This window comes from Telopea speciosissima, chromosome 6, assembly GCF_018873765.1.
Source record: "Telopea speciosissima isolate NSW1024214 ecotype Mountain lineage chromosome 6, Tspe_v1, whole genome shotgun sequence".
In the NCBI taxonomy this organism is placed as follows: Eukaryota; Viridiplantae; Streptophyta; class Magnoliopsida; order Proteales; family Proteaceae; genus Telopea; species Telopea speciosissima.
The window spans coordinates 65,616-84,999 of NC_057921.1; the positions used below are offsets into that span (position 1 = coordinate 65,616).

General features: G+C 37.7%; 1 protein-coding gene across 1 annotated transcript in view; it reads left to right on the forward strand.

Moving 5' to 3' along the window:
• The window catches only part of LOC122664227, a 186,459-nt gene that overhangs the window by 6,808 nt on the left and 160,267 nt on the right, over positions 1-19,384 (forward strand). The window lies entirely within an intron of this gene.

The window sequence follows — 19,384 nt, forward strand, 5'->3', positions numbered from 1 at the left end:
ACTCTTAAGTTTCAGCAGCTCAAACATTCAATCTAGTTCCAAATTTGATGTAGGATCCTTCAAATATAACAATAGACTTCATAAATCAGCTGCAACCCAGTTCAATTCCTTCTAATCCTTGATAAATTCACTTGAATTCTTCTTAATTCATAGTGTAAATAGAACTAGATTTAATGGAGAAGGAGGAGAGGAAGAAGATGATGAAGAAGAGAAGAGGCTGTAATCCTTTGGGGAGAACAACCGTTAAGTGTTGAACTCCCCCTTTCATTAATATATATAAGAATAGGGTACACAAGAGACAAGAGTGGATAAAATCCCCAAAATAACCCCACTAACCCATCTCGATATCTAACACTCCCCCTCAAGCTGGAGCATAGATGTTAATCATTCCCAGCTTGTTACAAATATAATCAATTCTCACACTTCCCAAAGGCTTAGTAAAAATATCAGCAAGTTGCTCTCCTGTATGAACATGTTGTGGAGAAATAAAACCTTCTTGTAGTTTCTCTCGAACAAAATGACAATCAACCTTTATATGCTTTGTCCTGTCATGAAACACAGGATTGGAAGCTATATGGATAGCAACTTGATTATCGCACCACAACTGTATAGGTAACTTTTCCGTAAACTTCAACTCAGTCAACAACTCCTTCATCCACATTAACTCGCAAGTAACCTGTGCCATAGCCCGATACTCTGCCTTTGCACTAGATCTCGCTACTATTGGCTGTTTCTTGCTCTTCCATGACACCAAATTTCCCCCCACAAAGACATAATACCAGTAATAGACCTTCTATCCACAGGAGACCCAGCCCAATCAGCATCACAAAACCCCACAACACGTACATGACCATGATCAGTGTAGAGTAGACCATGACCTGGAGCTTTCTTGAGCTATCTCAAAATCCGAATCATAGCATCCCAATGTGACGTCTTGGGAGAGGACAGAAACTGACTTACTACACTAACCGGAAAGGCAATATCCGGTCGAGTCACAGTGAGATAATTTAATTTTCCAACAAGTCTTCTATATTTTTCCAGATCATCAAGAGCATCACCACTGTTAGCTGTCAACTTCAAATTTGGGTCCATTGGAGTATCAAAAGGTTTAGATCTAAGCGTACCTATTTCTGAAGCAGGTCAAGAACATATTCTCCGGGAGAGAGAAATACCTTTACTACATTGTGCTCCCTTAACTCCAAGAAAGTACTTCAACTTGCCAAGATCTTTAGTCTGAAATTTACGCTGCAAATGTATCTTTAGCTGCTTAATGCCTTCAACATCATCACTAGTGATGACTATATCATCTACATATACCACCAAAAATATTCTGCCAGCCTTGCTATGCCGATAGAATACCGAATGAGCACTGCTACACTGAGTCATCCCAAATTCCAGAACAACATCCAAAAATCTCCTAAACCAGGCTCTGAGAGATTGTTTCTGTAACACCCCCGAAACCACTCTAGCGGTTTTGGAACATTTATGGTCCACAAGATCTCAAGTTAAAGGTTATGAACTGGAGCAGAACCAAAAACAGATACATTAATGTAAATGTTTAAACTAAAGATGTTCCATTAATATAAATGTTTTAAAGTTACTGAAATGAAAATTACATCCTTGAAATCTCAAACCATAACTAAAAGTTTAATTCCAAATTGCATAAAACCTCAAAATAACAAAAGTCTTAAAACATAAAAGTCTTAAATCCAAAGTCTAAAGTCAACTATAGCTAATATAAACGTTCATCCTCCTCATCATGAGTATAGTCCTCAACGCCATCATACGCTTAGTCATCTCCAAACTCCGTCATATCTGAAATGTGGTGGGGGTAAGCTCCAGGAAAAGCTTAGCAAGTTCGATGCATGATTCCACAGGTTTAAAAATAATCATGCAAACAAGTCCGAAAGACTTACATATAATGTAAGATATCTAGTATCCTATCAGGAAAAATGTACATCACCATAATCATAGCGTATCATCAAACAGATAAGTCAATATGGTAATGCTCATCGAAACAGCAATGAAGATAGTAAATAATAAAATGCTGAAAGTAAAGGCAGAAGATAATTACGTCTCTCATGTAAAATCGACTAGTAGAGCGATTGCAATCATACACTAATCATGACCCTTGTGATAGCAGCACATGCAACAACCATGAACTACATCATCCTACCATCCCACTCAGTCAAACAGAAACGATTGACACTACCAATGACGTGTAGTAACAGTAGCTCCGCAATGCCCCCGAAGGTTTTACCAGCACGTTTTTCAAACTCGAATACTATGGTATGAAAGCACAATGTTCCAACAAGGAAAGTCGTCTTACCTTGTCTCCACACGTAAGCCCATGTAGTTAAGGCAAAGCAAATTAATAAAAAATATCCTATAACATACAAACAATTGTCGGAATAAAGGCTAGCCAAATCTCAACTCCACCCTATGATGTACTAACGGTAAAATGAAATAAATATGTGAAACATACTTTTTTAAAGAATGAAATAAATATGTGAAAACAGAATTTTTTAAAGCACCAGTAAGTATCCAAGACATGCACTCATAATTGTGAAGATCAAATAATAATCTCCAATCAAACTGTCTCATAATTGTAAAGATCAAACAATAATCTCCAATCAAACGGTAAGCGAATTCTCCAATTCTCTTGGAATGTAACTACAAGCTTTAAATCAAAATAACAAAACAGAATTTTTTTATGCACAACAAAATGTATGAATTTATCAATTAGGAAGCACTGTTCAAAGCACTTTGTCATACCATCACAATCATGTATAAATTTTGTCTTAAGAACATGCATACTTTTAAAGAAAATTTCAACAGCACTTATCTTGCATTAAATAGTGAAGAATAAAATACTCTTCTCAAATACTCTAGTGCATGCATCAATTAAGCAATATAAAAATCTGATATGAGCATGAAATAAGTAACTAAACAAGAGACACGAAAATAAAATTCTGGTTTGACATATATAAAAATAAATATCAAGTAAAATCATGTACAATACTCACCTCTTCGAGAAAATCCGATTAGACAAAAATACCAAAAGTTGTTGAAATCCCAAGCTTGCTAAGTGGTCTAATGGTGATGATCTTCCTCTTCTAGGGTTGAGAAGCTTTAATAGTTTAATGAAGTGCAAAGGGTAAGGTAATGATGAAATCAACTTCAAGGTATTGTTTAAATTCAGATTTGGGAAACACAAATTTTTGACAGAAAAACCTACTTTCAGTAAATCCGCGCTATCCCTCTGCTCTGATCTCCGATTGGGGTGATTCCAGTTGGGTTGTGAAGTTAAGAGACGGGGCTACGTTTTAGTGTGAAATAGAATTTTCTCAATTCGACTCCGAAAATGGTCGAAATTGGCCGTCAAGTGACAGGTCCTGCATAGTCTAAATCCCCCTCTTCTCCTTCCTTCTTCTTCTTCCATGATTTTCTCTCTCTCTCTCTCTCTCTCACGTTTTTTTCCCTCTCTCCTCTCATGATTTTGATAAAGGGAATGGGGTTTGGGTTTGGGTTTTGGTTATGGGACTTTAATCCTAACAAAAAAGAAGGAGGTGGGAAGAATCTGATTTAGTCTCTAACTATATCTCTTTACTTGCTCTCCAATGAAAATATTTTAAAATGAATCTTGGCTTAAGATTTAAATTAAAAAGTAGTTTAATTTTGGCTAAAATCCTTTTTTGTTGGGATTTTATTTTATGAAGATTTTCTCTCTCCAGGATTGAGTTTCCAATCAATTGGAGATTGCCACCTCACCTTTCCCAATCAATCCATAATACCTCCCTAACTAAATTCTTATAAATTCAAAGGACCTCTCAAGCTAGAATCATGGAAGCCCCCTTTTAAGCCCAATAAAGTTATAAACAATAATCTTATACTCCACCTCTCAAGAATTTAAACTTAGACCTCTAAATGTCCAACTACTAGGCTAAACTAGAAGTTATGCTATTAACATATAAAATCAAATATTTATCCTAATTAGTCCTAATTACATATTAGGCAAAATAATAACATAATTCAAAATAAAGAGGCACACTAGGGTTCACTACTTACCAAGATTATGTAAGTGCAACTCCCTACCAGCCCAAATTTCTCATACTCCAACTTGCCCTAACCCTGAACCAGGTGAAAAGACAAAAATATCCGTTGGCAAAATTTAGGGTTTTATAATTCTCCCCCCTTCAAAAAAATTTCCTCCCCAAAATTCCATACCTAGATCACCGAATAAATGTGGGATATTACAATCCACCCCCTTAAAGAAATTTCGTCCTCGAAATTTACACATATAGTTCTCTAAATAGTTGCGGATACTTAGATCGCATTCATCTTCTTTTTCCCACAAGATCGCATTCATCTTCTTCTTCCCACAAAGCCTCTTGAATATCATGATTCCTTCAGAGAATCATCACAAATGAAATTGTGCTATTTCATAGGACTTGCTACTTATGATCCAAAATCCAAATAGATGTTTTATAACTGTCTCTGGAAAAATTCTCCTCGTCCATGTTCGTTATGGCTGATCGAAACTCCATTTCATTTGCTAATCAAATTATATCAAAACCTGATGGATTTTCTTTAGCTAACTCGACACATGCCAACACAACTTGCTAGCATAAAATATTATCAATAACCTTACTCGGTTAATACATTATGTCTAGAAACTTAACCAATTTACTAAATCAGAATCCCAAAATTCGACTTTGTTTAGACTAAATCTATTGACTGAATTAAATACTATCCAACATGGTAACTTGGGTTCTTGGTTAAAACATTGAGTCACTAAGCTGAACCAAAATCAATCCTATTATTCTTGAACCACCAAAGTAATATGCAAAACTGGCCAAATAAATCTTTAAGCATCCTGAATATTATTAATATATCTTTATTTATTCAATCATGGTCTATATCAGAGGTCCCAAATAACTTGGCTATAATTGAACCACTCATACTTGAGCTAGACTAACCAATAAATTGACCCAGCATTGACTTGGTTCACAACCATTCAATATTTATCCATATAGAATCACGCAAGCTCAACCATTCAAAATCATCTAGAGTCATGAATCACCTAATCTCGCATACATACACCTCACAATATAAGGCAAATCGTTTTTACCTTAGCATGTACCACCAATAGGTTTCCAAAAATTTTCAGGGTATTACATCTTTTTCCCTAAAAAAATTTCGTCCTCGAAATTATGTGTTTCTCAATCTTGGAGGGTCCTAAAAGTCTTAGGCATAACTTGTCCTCTGTACCAAACATCATTGTTCCCTAAAAAATAATAAACACTAGCATAGGAGAATAATCAATTCATGCCAAGTATGACATCAAAATCCGTCATTTCTAAAATGATCAAATTTGCCGGCATAACTCTACCTTCTATCTATACTTGACAAGACATATATACAGTGTCTTCCATAAATGTCTCCTCAAATGTTAAAGAAAATATATCACTCCCACTCCACAGCTCCGGTTCACTACAGAATACTAGAGAGTTTCAACCTATGTTTAATGTCCCTATGTTCAAGGTTCACTAAAACTCCTCTCCAAATAATTCTCATGTGGTTTCATAATCATGTTCATTCTCAGTTGGTCGTGGTGGAGGATGTACATCACTCTGTCTCACTCTTTGCAGAGACGTTAGGGGTAAGTACAAAAGATCAACAACTCATACCTAAAATTTCAACTCATTAAAATTTCTGTTTTCTCCAATTCTGTTCGCTTACAGTAGAAATTAGGAATTAAAATTTATAGAAGTCCAGTACAGTGGAAAATAAGATTTTATGAAACCTAACTTACATTTTAAAAATATATCTAAAAATTTCATTAAGAATGTTTTCCTAACTTAGGTTTCTAGCCTCTCCAAAATTAAATTTCCAAAATTGGCCGATTCTGTTACAAACTTTTTAAACAGTCAGAAGGTAGGTTTCTCGAAATCAATTTCATCTTTAATTTTTATGTAATTTATAAGACTCATAAAAGTGTATACAGTAAAAATTTCAGATCTAAATTCAATCTCTAAGTCCTTCTGCTAACACCATCTTTCTTAGTTTCCAGATTTTGACAGCAAATGTATAGTCTGAAATACAGAACTTAATTGACTTACCATTGTTACCAAAACATCCTCAATTTAGCTGAAATTTTGTGGAGGTCCTCTAATCATATTCAACTACTTCCAGTAAAAATCTCGGACCCAAATTCCCTTCCTAAGTATATCAAACATCCAATTCAAATTCGGACTACCATGTTGTCCACTGCAGAGAAATTTTCCTAGGTTACAATGTTCAAGTTTGAACTTTTATGTTCTTCTAGGTTCAATGTCAGTGTCTTAGGTTCTTGTTTCTAGTTCATATTAATCCTAAAACCAACTTGGCTTTGATACCACTTTGTAACACCCCCGAAACCGCCCTAGCGGTTTAGGGACATTTACGGTCCACCAGATCTCAAGTTAAAGGTTATAAACTGGAGCAGAACCAAAGACAAATACATTAATGTAAAATGTTTAAACTAAAGATATTCCATTCATAGAAATGTTTTAAAGTGATTGAAATGAAAATTACATCCTTGAAATCTCAAACCATACCTAAAAGTTTAATTCCAAATTGCATAAAACCTCAAAATAACATGAGTCTTAAAACATAAAAGTCTTAAATCCAAAGTCTAAAGCCAAAGATAGCTAATATAAAGGTTTATCCTCCTCATCATGAGTGTAGTCCTCAACGCCATCATACGCATAGTCATCTCCAAACTCCGTCATATCTGAAATGTGGTGGGGGTAAGCTTCAGGAAACGCTTAGCAAGTACAATACATGATTCCACAGGTTTAAAAATAATCATGCAAACAAGTCCGGAAGATATACATATAATGTAAGATATCTAGTATCCTATCAGGAAAAATGTACATCACCATAATCATAGCGTATCATCAAACAGATACGCCAATATGGTAATGCTCATCGAAACAGCAATAAAGACAATAAATAATAAAATGCTGAAAGTAAAGGCAAAAGATAATTACGTCTCTCATGTAAAATCGACTAGTAGAGCGATTGCAATCATACACTGATCATCACCCTTGTGATAGCAGCACATGCAATAGTCATGAACTACATCATCCTACTGTCCCACTCAGTCAAACAGAAACGATTGACACTACCAGTGGCGTATAGTAACAATAGCTCTGCAATGCCCCCAAAGGTTTTACTAGCACGCTTCGCAAACTCGAATACTATGGTATCGAAGCACAATGTTCCAACAAAGAAAGTCGTCTTACCTTGTCCCCATACGTAAGCCCATGCAGGTAAGGCAAAGCAAATCAATAAAAACTATCCTATAATATACAAAAATCGACGAACCAACAAGCGAACACAATTGCCAACAGCCACCGAAATTTCAGAAATCGATGTAAACTCAATATCCAACAAAAATTGATTCGGGGAAAACCTTAAAAACAACCTTAAAATCACCAAAAAAAGAATTGAAATCGAAAAACAATCTCTTCCCATTACCCTGAATTGATATCAAGCAATCACTACAAAATCGATACTAGGTTCCTTTATATAATCATGAACCAGTCTCAACAAACTCCACCAAAACGCAGCATAGGACGCTGCAACCCCTTCAAACTGTGGTCATGAAAACCTTCAAACCTGAAACCTTCAAAATTGCAATCTGTCTTGATCAATCTGAGAGTAATCGAGTAGGTCCTAGGATGTAGAATCGACTCCCAAGGTCCTTGCTCTGATACCATGTAAATAGAACTAGATTTAATGGAGAAGAAGGAGAGGAAGAAGATGAAGAAGAAGAGAATAGGCTGTAATCCTTTGGGGAGAACAACCGTTAAGTGTTGAACTCCCCCTTTCCTTAATATATATAAGAATAGGGTACACAAGAGACGAGAGAATAAAATCCCCAAAATAACCCCACTAACCCATCTCAGGCGCTAATACTGAGATGCTGAATCTCGATACCTAACAAATAGTAACCTCTTAGAACCCAATGGTTCAGCAATCCAGATCAACATGAATCTCTCTTTCAATTTGTACAATCCAGTATCACAACCCCTTTTATTTCAGGTTCTCTGGAATTCTAATGGTTCCAGCTCCCAACTTGTTACAATTTCCTCCATCAAATGCTTGAACCCAGCAGTTGAAACTTCAATTATATCTTCAATTAGCACAACCCTTCATCTAATCCTCTACTCTAGTGATTAAATCTTGAATCCCTTAAGATTCTTTTCAATTCCTTCAGTCTTCTATCAATACAACTTCTAATTCCATGAACATCCATATCATTCCCTTCTCAATTTAGCAACACAGCATCATTCTAATCTATTTTTGACTCAGAAATATGAAATCCATCTCAAATTCTTCAATAAAACTTCCTGTGCATCCTTGCTCTCTCTCAAATTTCCCTTCAACGTTTGGACCCAACAATTTTCTTCTTCTTCTTCTTCCTAATTCCAGAGCTTGCTTAACCAAACTTGTTTGGGTCCAGAATTTCATAAATACTATTAATTTTCCCATTTCCTACAGACATAGTTTGAGAACTCGCGGGATCTCATTGAGATCGCGCTGAGTTTCTCGGTAGTTCAAAAATCCGAGATGAGATGGGGGTCGAGTCGCAATAGTACAATATCTTGCCGAGATCTCGGATCTCGGTCAAGATCTCGGATCTCGGTCGAGATCTCAGTTTGGCATAGGAAAATGCCCATCTAGGTCATTTATATGAGTGCCAGATCTCGAGATCTTGCTTGAAATTCTTGGTATACAGATACCTATCTATCCCAGGAACCAAGATAGACAAGACAGACGCTTATTTATGCCTAATATCATTTAAGTAAATGCTTTTGTATTTGTAAAGCATTTACTTAAGATATTATTCATAAATAAGCAAATAACCCCCTTATTTGAATCCAATAAAAATAGTTAAAAATTCAAATTCCAAAAGGAAAAAAGGTCAACCCCCCAGCTCAAGAAGAAAAACTGGATTTTCGGCGGTAGGTGCAATTTTCAACTTTCTAATGCTGGGGTTTTTCTCAAATCTAAAAATTCCATAAATCTTATTCTGGTAAAACATTGCTAAAAACCAACAGTACGGTAAAATATTCATTTGTTTTGATGTCCAAAAAATTATTTTCATTTAGAGCGATTTTGACAGCATTCGTGCACATCGAATTAAGTTTGACAGGTACATAACTCTTTCAATATAAATCAGATTTTAGCAATCTTGGACTTGTTGGAAGAAAGCTTTCCAACAAGTCCAAGATTGCTTAAACCTGATTTATATTGAAGGAGTTATGTACCGCTCAAACTTAATTCGGTGTGCGTGAATGTTGTCAAAATCGCTCTGAATGAAAATATATTTTTGGACATAAAAACAAATGAATATTTTACCGCACTTTTGATTTTTAGCAATGTTCTACCAGAGAAAAACCCCAGCATTAGAAAGTTGAAAATTGCACCTACCGTTGAAAATCCAGTTTTTGTTCTTGAACTGGGGGGTTGACTTTTTTTCCTTTTGGAATTTGATTTTTTAACTATTTTTATTGGATTCAAATAGGGGGGTATTTGCTTATTTATGAATAATATTTTAAGTAAATGAAATAGAAATCATTTACTTAAATGATATTAGGCATAAATAAGTGTGTTTGTCCTGTGTCTGTCCTGGTTTCTAGCATAAGTGTCTGTCCTGCTTTCTCATTAACTGAAACTCCTATTTGGACTTTGTTTTTGCAAAATCTAATAGTGCCATTGTGTTTAAATGACCTAAAATAGGCTCAATACCAAGTTTCAGACCCAAACTAGGTCTAAAACCCACTGAGATGAGGCTTCGAGTCGAGAAAAAAAAAAGTGCACCAACTCGGTGAGATCTCGACTCGACTCGGTTTTTCAAGGGTCCGAGTTGGCACCGAGACCCGAGTTTTCGAACCTTGCTTACAGAAGCTCCCATCAATTTCACACACCCACAACATAATCCTTCATCTCCTTCTTCTTTCAGTTCCCCTTCTTGACTCCCTTGCTGAACCTAGTTGTATTCTTATCTAATCACAAGAACCTCTTGAAGATTTGTTGCTTCAGCAGCTCAACAGTTCATTAATCATACTGGTTTCCCAAGCTCAACCTCCATTTTCTTTAACTATTACTTTAATATACCAAATTCTTCAAGTAAAACTCTGTTCTTCTTCAATTTCTTTCTTGAATTCCCATGGTTCAGCACCCTAATTTCCCCATCTCAAGTGATTACATACACATGCAATAGTTACCTACAATTCCCTGCACCTCTTCTTCTTCTCCTTCCTTCCTCCTTTTCTTCTTTCTTCTATAAGTTCCAGAATTTCAGCAACTCCAGCAACACCTTTGAACTTCCAACTTCTCATTCTCTTCCTTTCTTCTTCTTTTTCCTCTTCTTTTTCTCCCAAGTCTGAAACTCTGCAATGTGCTAACTGATTCCTTTCTCTTTAGCCTAGATTACGAACTTTGAACTAATCTAATTACTAATCTAATTTAGGACTTACTTTAGTTTAACTAATCAATGAACCAATCAAAATTCTAATTGATCTTAGAGCTAATATAATTTAATTAGATTAATTAACCTCAATTTACGTAGTCAAATCCTCATTACCCAAATGTTTGAGACACAGACACTTCGACCCTTAAGCCATGTGGCTTCACCTTATCATCACACTTCAACTCCATTTAAAGGTGATGCTGCCACCTAATTTCTTCTCAGCACCATGTGAGAGTCTACCTCATGCTTTGGTGAGAAAGCATGTTGTGGCGGTCCTAGTCAGGCGACCACCTCCTTCTCCTTGTGGCTGCTACATATCAGCCACCTCCTCCTAGACATGCACATGGTATCTCCCAAGGCCATCTCCTCTTCTTAACCATGTTGCTGCTCCTCTTTGAATCGCCTTAACTTAAACAAACCATGGCTATCCATCTTTGAACCACTTGGTTCAGCTAGGCCAGACCAGACCAAACCAAGCCTAGTGTATAACACTATTATAAAATCCAATAATTTGTAAAACTTATATGTAAAATCATAAAATAATATGCCCTACATTGACATATTATAAAATATCACTTTTCATAATAAAATATATATATTAAATAACAGTAACACTCACCTTCTCAATGCAAATATTATTAAAATATTCTCACAAAAACATTAAAATATTATGAACATCTAAAATAATAATATAATACTCATGACATGCATGAGGGGTGTTACATTGAGGGACGAAAACTTTAACAGTTGCAGGCCAGATGTCTATATTAGGGAAGGATGATGATTTTAAGAGCTCCATTATTGCATCGAAGATCACTCTAGAACTTTAATTTAGGACATCTATATGTGGGATAACCTAGAGGGGGCCGAATAGGTTATCACTAGTGAAATATGAGCCTTTTTGAGTCTGAACACATGAGAAGGGAAGGATGGATTTTCAAAGCTAGGGGGTTAAGTGAAAAAGACTTCTTAAGCAATGAAACCATTAAAGAAAGCACTCTTAGCATCCATTTGCTACAGCTTGAAGTTTTTATGACAAGCAAAGGCTAGAAGCATTCTTATGGCTTCTAATCGAGCAACAGGGTCATATGGCTCGTCAAAGTCAATTTCCTCTTGTTGATTATAGCCTAGGGCAAGTGGGCAACTAGTCTTGCCTTGTTTCTAACAACAGTTCCATTTTCATCAAGCTAATTCCTAGATGCCCACTTAGTACCAATGATGGATTTATTTTTGGGTTTTGGCACAAGCTCCCATATATAATTTCTTTCGCATTGATGCAGTTCCTCGAGTTTAGCAATTGTATGAAATATGAGTATGCAATTACTATAGGTCAAACTACGGTCCAGGGATCAAGTGATGGTTCCCTAGGGAAACCAATTATAAACCAATTTGGGTATAGCACGTCTTGGGTTAGCCCATGGTATCCCATGGGTGCCCCATTTTAATTTTAGGGTTTCCCATGGTTGCCCATGGGAAACCTGGTGCATCCTTGTTAGGGTTTCTCCTTCGCTCATATGTCCCACGCAATTATAGAACACATTAGGGATAGAGAAAAAACATCTGATCCATCCTATACTCGAATGCGCAGCGGAAATAAATCGATTCGAGTTTCTTTCGCATCACATAAATATTAAATAATTAAAACTGAAGGAATTGATCAAGAATTGCTAACCTGGTGAGCCTTAAGTGTAGCTCCTCCAATAGACAATGGTTCTTCCTCCAATGAGCGCTCCAAGTAAACAGATCTGAACCTCCAACGGTGCTACCAAGGTTCTTCAAGCCAATCCCAGATGCTCTCAAATTCTTCAACACAGATCTGGGTTTCTAAAACCCTAACTCTCAAACACAGGTAAGAGAAACTAGAAGAAGAAGAAGAAGAAGAAGAGAGATCACAAGAGGGAGAGAGAGTGACCAAAAACGCAGGAGAGAGGGGGCCAGGCTGAAAACGCAGAGCACTGCCTCTCTGCGTTTTTGATCCCCTATAAATAGAGCTAGGGTTTTCTAAAAACCCTGAATGGATTAGAATTAATCCCAGTGAGAGTCTGTCTCTCTCTCTCTCTCAGTTTGGCAGTTTTGTTTAAACTCGGAGTGCTTAAAAAAGGTGAAGAAGCAGAGTCTAATAGGGAAGGTATTAATTAGTTGCTTTATTTAGTATTTATGGATAATTACAATTAGCACCATATCCATTAATTAAATAAAAGACCAATTAAAATAGTAAATTCCAAATAACTCCCTATATGATAACAATTTATCATATACAACCCCCCCACTAATCAACACCATCATTATGGAATCTAGGGCATGTACACATGTACTGCCAAACCCCATTCCATAGTACATGTCCATATAAGAGCGTCTGTGCATCTGATCGGGTCCCGCAAAACTCGATAAAACACTTTGTTCAAAATAATCATATAATCTATCATTTTATGTAAAATAGATTGTTGCAAAACCATTTCCAAAACGACACTGGATCTAGATTCTGATCCGACTATACACAGACAATCTCAATCTTGGTGTTCCCCAATTGGGCAGTGGTTACCATGTTGGATAACTCCTTCACTCACAAAGTGTTCACGCATTCCCAGAACACCGGCTTTGACTCGCTTGAGTCTCAGTCATTGATGAACCAAAGAATGTGATCACACTTTGCAGTGACAGGGTTCCCTCAGGTAAAGGGTGTCGGCGACACATGTCTAGCCCTTCCTACATCTGGCATTAATATATGAGGGAATCGACAAAGTAGATTCTTCGCCAATGCACACATCAAACATGTGATCACTCGCATTCGTACCCTGACATCACATGTCTAGGCATACCCAATGCATCGATCATATGATAAGGGTGCCCAGCCCAAACCCTAGTCGTGACTACCATTTTAAGTAAAACTTACGGACACATAATGCTCAAAAAGTTTATATCGCATGTGATAATATCAAACTAAAATGTATAAATGTTCAATACAAAGGTGAACCGGGTTGAACTGGACCGAACCGGGTTTGATGGACACACACTTATCCAACAATCTCGCACTTGTACATCAAAGTCAATTCCCTATACAATCCGACCTCGTACAAAAAATAGTGTACCTAAGACTCCCTACTGCTGAAGCATAGGGAATCCTCTTCATCTCTTCAATGTCTGTCTGAGATTGAGGACATTGAGATCTGGAAAAACTGACTCCATGTCGGAAGGGAACACTTCCCCTCTTGGAGTTCTTCATGCTAAATCTGGCCAGGAATTTATCTATATAGGTAGCCTGTGACAAGCCTAGCATCCTTCTCTAGCGATCTCTCACGAGTTTAATCCCAACGATATAGCTAGCTTCACCAAGGTCTTTCATCGAAAACGTTGTGGATAACCACTGTTTTACTGATGAAAGAAAAACAACATTGTTACCAATCAGCAATATGTCATCTACGTATAAAATAAGAAAACATATTGCCCTCCCACTGATCTTCTTGTAAACGCATGGTTCATCCATGTTTTGATCAAAACCAAACGATTTGATTGATTGATCAAACCTGATGTTCCAGCTCCTGGAAGCCTGCTTCAGTCCATAAATGGACCTCTGCAATTTGCACACTTTTCTTTCTTCCTCCAAGGAAGAGAACCCCTCTGGCTCTTCCATGTAGATTTCCTCTTGGAGGAACCCATTCAGAAATGCAGTCTGCACATCCATCTGCTAGATCTCATAATTAAAGTGTGCAGCGATAGCCAATAAAATCCTGATGGATTTCATCATCGCCACTGGTGGAAAGGTTTCCTCATAGTCTATACCCTCTTTCTGGGTATAGCCCTTTGCCACCAGCCTTGCTTTGAATCTTTTGACCTTTCCATCTGCGCCCTTCTTCCTCTCGAAGATCCATTTACATTCAATCGGCTTAACGCCAAGTGGTGGATTGACTAGAGTCCAGACCTTGTTTGAATGCATCGAATCGATTTCAGAGCGCATTGCCTCCAGCCATCTAGTGGCATCAATAGCGTTTAGAGCCTCAGAGTATGTCATCGGATCATCATCCGACTCAGCCGATACCATGTGGAACTCTTCCACTGTTTCCTCTTCGGTTAGAAGAGTAAGCTTGGTGGGTGGTCTAATAGTCCTCCCACTGCGTCGAAGTTCTTTAGGTGTTGGTATTTCAGCGGGTATATCAATTAGTGTCACTTTTGGAAGTGACGTTTCTGAGCTATCTGATAGCTCCTTAATGACTACTGGTTCGGACCTCTGGGTCATCATTTCTTCCTCTAGAAATGTGATGTGTTTACTTACAATGACCTTTTGGTCAACCGGGTCATTGAAATAATAGCCTATCGTGCCTTTGGGGTAGCCCAAGAAATAGCATCTTGAAGTCCTTGATTCCAACTTGTCTGTCTGTTGCTTTCACACATGTGCTATGGGGTTCTAAGGTATTGAACACTGGGCTTGCGCCCTTTCCACAACTCAAAGGGTGTCTTGGCTACAGACTTAGATGGAACCCTATTCAAGATATAAATCGCCGTCTCTAAAGCATATCTCCAGAAAGAAAGAGGCAACTCACTATAAGTGAGCATCGTCCGAACCATATCCAATAGGGTCCGATTGCGTCGTTCGGATACACCATTTTGTTGTGGTGTGCCTGGATTAGTTAGTTGACTAACTATCCCTTGTGATATGAGATATTCTTTAAATTCATCCGATAGATACTCCCCTCCACGATCTGATCGTAAGGACTTGACGCGTTTATCGAGCTGTCTTTCGACCTCGGCTTGGAATTCTTTGAATTTATCAAAGGCTTCCGATTTCCTACGCATCAAGTATAGGTAACCATATCTAGAGTAATCATCGGTGAATGTGATAAAGTACTCATACTCATACCTTGCTTGTATGTTCATGGGCCTACACACATCAATATGTATAAACTCCAATAGATCTGTGGCTCTACATTTATTGCTAAAGGGTTTCTTGGTCATTTTGCCCTGAAGGCATGACTCACATGTGGGGATTGGTTCCACCCTTAGACTCTCTAAGGGCCCATCCCTCACCAATCTACTGATTCGGTCCAAGTTAATGTGACCAAATCTTAGATGCCACAGGTATGTTAAGTTCACTGGAGCTGCTTTCCGTTTCAAATCAACATTTGAAACAACATTTGTTCTAATAGGGCAATCTGGAAAATACAAATCACTTTGCATATATCCGGATGCCATAAATGAATTATTAAAACGAATAATTAACTTAGAATTAAAGGAGAAACTATACCCGTCCAAAACAAGTTTTGAAACTGAAATAATCTTCCTCTTAAAAGAGGGTACATAATAGCAATCCTTTAAAACTAAATTAGCAGAATTAAAATTCAAAACAAAAGTTCCCACAGCCATCGCCATGGTTTCAGCTCTAATGCCCATCCAAAGACGCACCTCATTTCTTTCCAGGTTCCTTGTCTCCTTGAACCCCTGCAAATCATTGCAAATGTGAACAGTGGAACCACTATCCACCAACCAAGAATTGGTCGGTTCAAAAGACAAATTAGACTCATAAAGAACGTGAACATCACATGTACCTTCTTTAGCAACCTCTGTTTCATCTGGCTTCTTGTCTTTAAAAGTCGCCAGGTAAGCACGACAGTTCCTTTTCTAGTGACCCTCCTTCTTGCAATAGAAGCACTTGCCTTTGCCTTTATTGCCAGACTTCCTACCCTTGGTTTTTAGGATCTTACCCTTACTTTCCTTTTTCTTCTTCTTCCCATTTGGAGAAGGCTTTGCCTCAGTTGCATTGACCTCAGCCTTGTCCTTTTTCAAGGACACTTCCGCCTCTACCAATGCATTAGCAAGCTCGGTGAGCTCCATCTCCTGTCAGACATCTTGTAGGACATCTTAAAGGTTGCATAAGCAGGGGTGAGTGATCTAAGATCACATCGGTCTTGTATCGTAGGCTGAAATCAGTCCCCATGATCCATCACTGGAGTCCCTTGGGACATCTTGGTGTTGTGGATTTGACTCACCACATCAGAATGGGCGTTTGTCAACTGCCTGTTGAACAATTCAGCAAGCTTATCCATCTTACCTCCAGCAGTGCGTATATCCTTGACCGAGTCCACAATTGACTTTTCCAACGATCCTAGGATATAAAGTGATGCCTTGGAATCCCTCATGAGGAAATCCTGCATCTCTTCATTTGCCTCAAAATCATTTGGGTCGGGTTGAGGAAGAACTTGTTCATCTAGAACTGTGGACAGTCCTTCAGCAGTCAGGAGCAACTTAATGCTCCGGTACTAATCGACATAGTTTATACCATTAAGTTTGTATTCACTAATGAGTGTCAAATGGTTGGAATTAACGACAGCCGTCATATAATAATCTACACATGCACAAGTAAAAAAACACTTGCTAATTAACAACCATTGAAAAAATTGAGCACACACACATCAATGGTCTTTCATGATTTGGGTTTCTCTCATAACCCAAAAGATGAATTGGATACCTACAACCCTTGCATGCATAACTTACATTGTCGGGACTCGGGAGTCATTATAGACACCGTGGTAGTGTGGACTAAGCTGTCCGCCTCATGGACTTCCAATATTTTCGGCCACCTGGGTGTCATATCCAGATCCTGTCGGCTGATGTACACCCAAGTCATGTACTTACCTATTGCATTAGTTAGAATCATGGAATCATGAAAGATGGCCCACTATCGCAGTGCCCTCTCACTATCCATATCCTAACGTATCTAAATAGAGGTAAATATAGATAAATGGGTGACAGAGGTCCTAGCAATGTCCTATCGGCTTATGCGGGGTTATGTCACACACTTTCTACATTTATATTCAATAGGAGGCCATGGACATGTCTACCGATTAAGACTAGTCCATATTATACATGTATTATGAATAAAGAGGAATAAATAACTCTCACATATCATGGACAGATTTAAACAATTATAATTAATCAACATTAATTAAAAGTGATTATGGGATGGTAGCATTTTTATTGGAAGCAATTAAATAACCCTCCCAATAAAAATAAACTAATAACTTGGGTGCATCAATCATGCCATAGATGCCACGCCTCGATCATCTCCTCCGCCCGATTACGTCTTCAAAGTAGGTGATTTGCATCTCCATAAGCTTTGAGCGCCATATGTGGATCACCATCAACATGCCCTGGGAGTCCTAGCTCCTCTAAAATTACAATGGAAACCTAGGAAAAATTCTATACACTTTTCTTTCCATAATAATAAAGAAACCCCGCATGGAGAAACCAACCCACCATTTGGGCTGCCCATGGGGTGGAGTACATTTGTTTATAAAAAAGATAGGGGGAGAGAGAGAAAGAGAGAGAAGCATCACATCCATCCATAACCCCATGTATCACATACATAAACAATCCATCCATTTTATTAGGGCATGTTTGGTTGCGTAAATCTTTTGGATGTGGTCTGATTGTGTATGGTCATCCACTTGAGTTACCATCTGTTGAATCGTAATTCTCGAAAATAAACTGTTTGGTTATCATGATTCTGTGACGTGATTCTTCCTGAAAAACTGTTTGGTTACCCTGAGTCTGTCAGTTGGATTCACCTTGAATCTATTTGAAAAACTGTTTGGTTACCCTGAGTCTGTCAGTTCGATTTACCCTGAATCTACCTGAATAACTGTTTGGTTACCCTAAGTCTGTCAGTTACTAAACCTTACATTTAAAAGTATAAGACACATTAACCAAAAAAAATACGATTACCATATTAATGTTCTCAAATAATTAATTAAATCCAATTACCACCCAACCTTGTATAACCTAAAATTATTAATATGCCATTGCTATGCGTGAGTGTGAGCTTAGGTGTAGGGGCAGCAAAGGGTGGGGGTGAGTGTGTGCTCAGGCATGGTTTAAAGTATTGACCGATATGATACGATACAGACCGATACGTCTCCTTTTTTAAAAAAAATGAACTGTCTCGAATTGTATCGAAATGTATCGACCGATACGGACTGATACGATACGATACGACCGATACGTATCGATACCATCGATACGTATCGATACCATCGATACGTTCCAGTAAAGGGTTCTGTGGGTGGTTTAATACGTATCGATACATATCGACCGATACGGCTCGATACATACCGATACGTACCGATACCATTGATACGTTCCATAAAAAAGCGATTTTCACTCACAGACTCGATACAACTCCCAATCTAACAAAAAAATGAAGGAAAAGTCTCAACCGAAAGTCTAAAATCTTGCATTTAATCTTGGTTTTTCACACTTATAAACTAAAAAACGAATCAAGGAGTGCTACAACATCATCCTTGCATCATCTAATACTCTTCATCTCTATAGACGATTACAACATATAAGAAACCTCATCTTTTATAACAATTTCAATTTAATGCACTTGTTTGGTTATATATTATTCACCATTTTAGGTTTTATTCATGACACTCATTATATATTGCTTATTTATATTGTTTTTTGTTCCAAAAGTGTATTTCCATGTGTATCTTGACCATTTCTATGTGTATCTGTATTGTTCGATACGTATCTCCGAAACGATACGATACATATCTCCAAAACGATACGATACGTCTCTTAAAATCACCCGACCGATACGATACCCGATACCGATACTTTAAACCTTGTGCTCAGGTGTAGGGGGCAGCAAGGGGTGAGGGTGATTGTGTTAGTGTTGTGTTCAGGTGTAGGGGTAGCAAGGGGTGGGGGTGAGTGTGTGCTCAGGTATGACAACATAGAGGGTATGACTCAGTATGACTCAATAGCTTTCATTTAAGTAAAACAAAACTTCAGATTCCCCCAAGCCTCACCCTATTCTGATGGGTAAATCAGTTCACTTCAAGATAAGAAATTAAATAAGAAGCT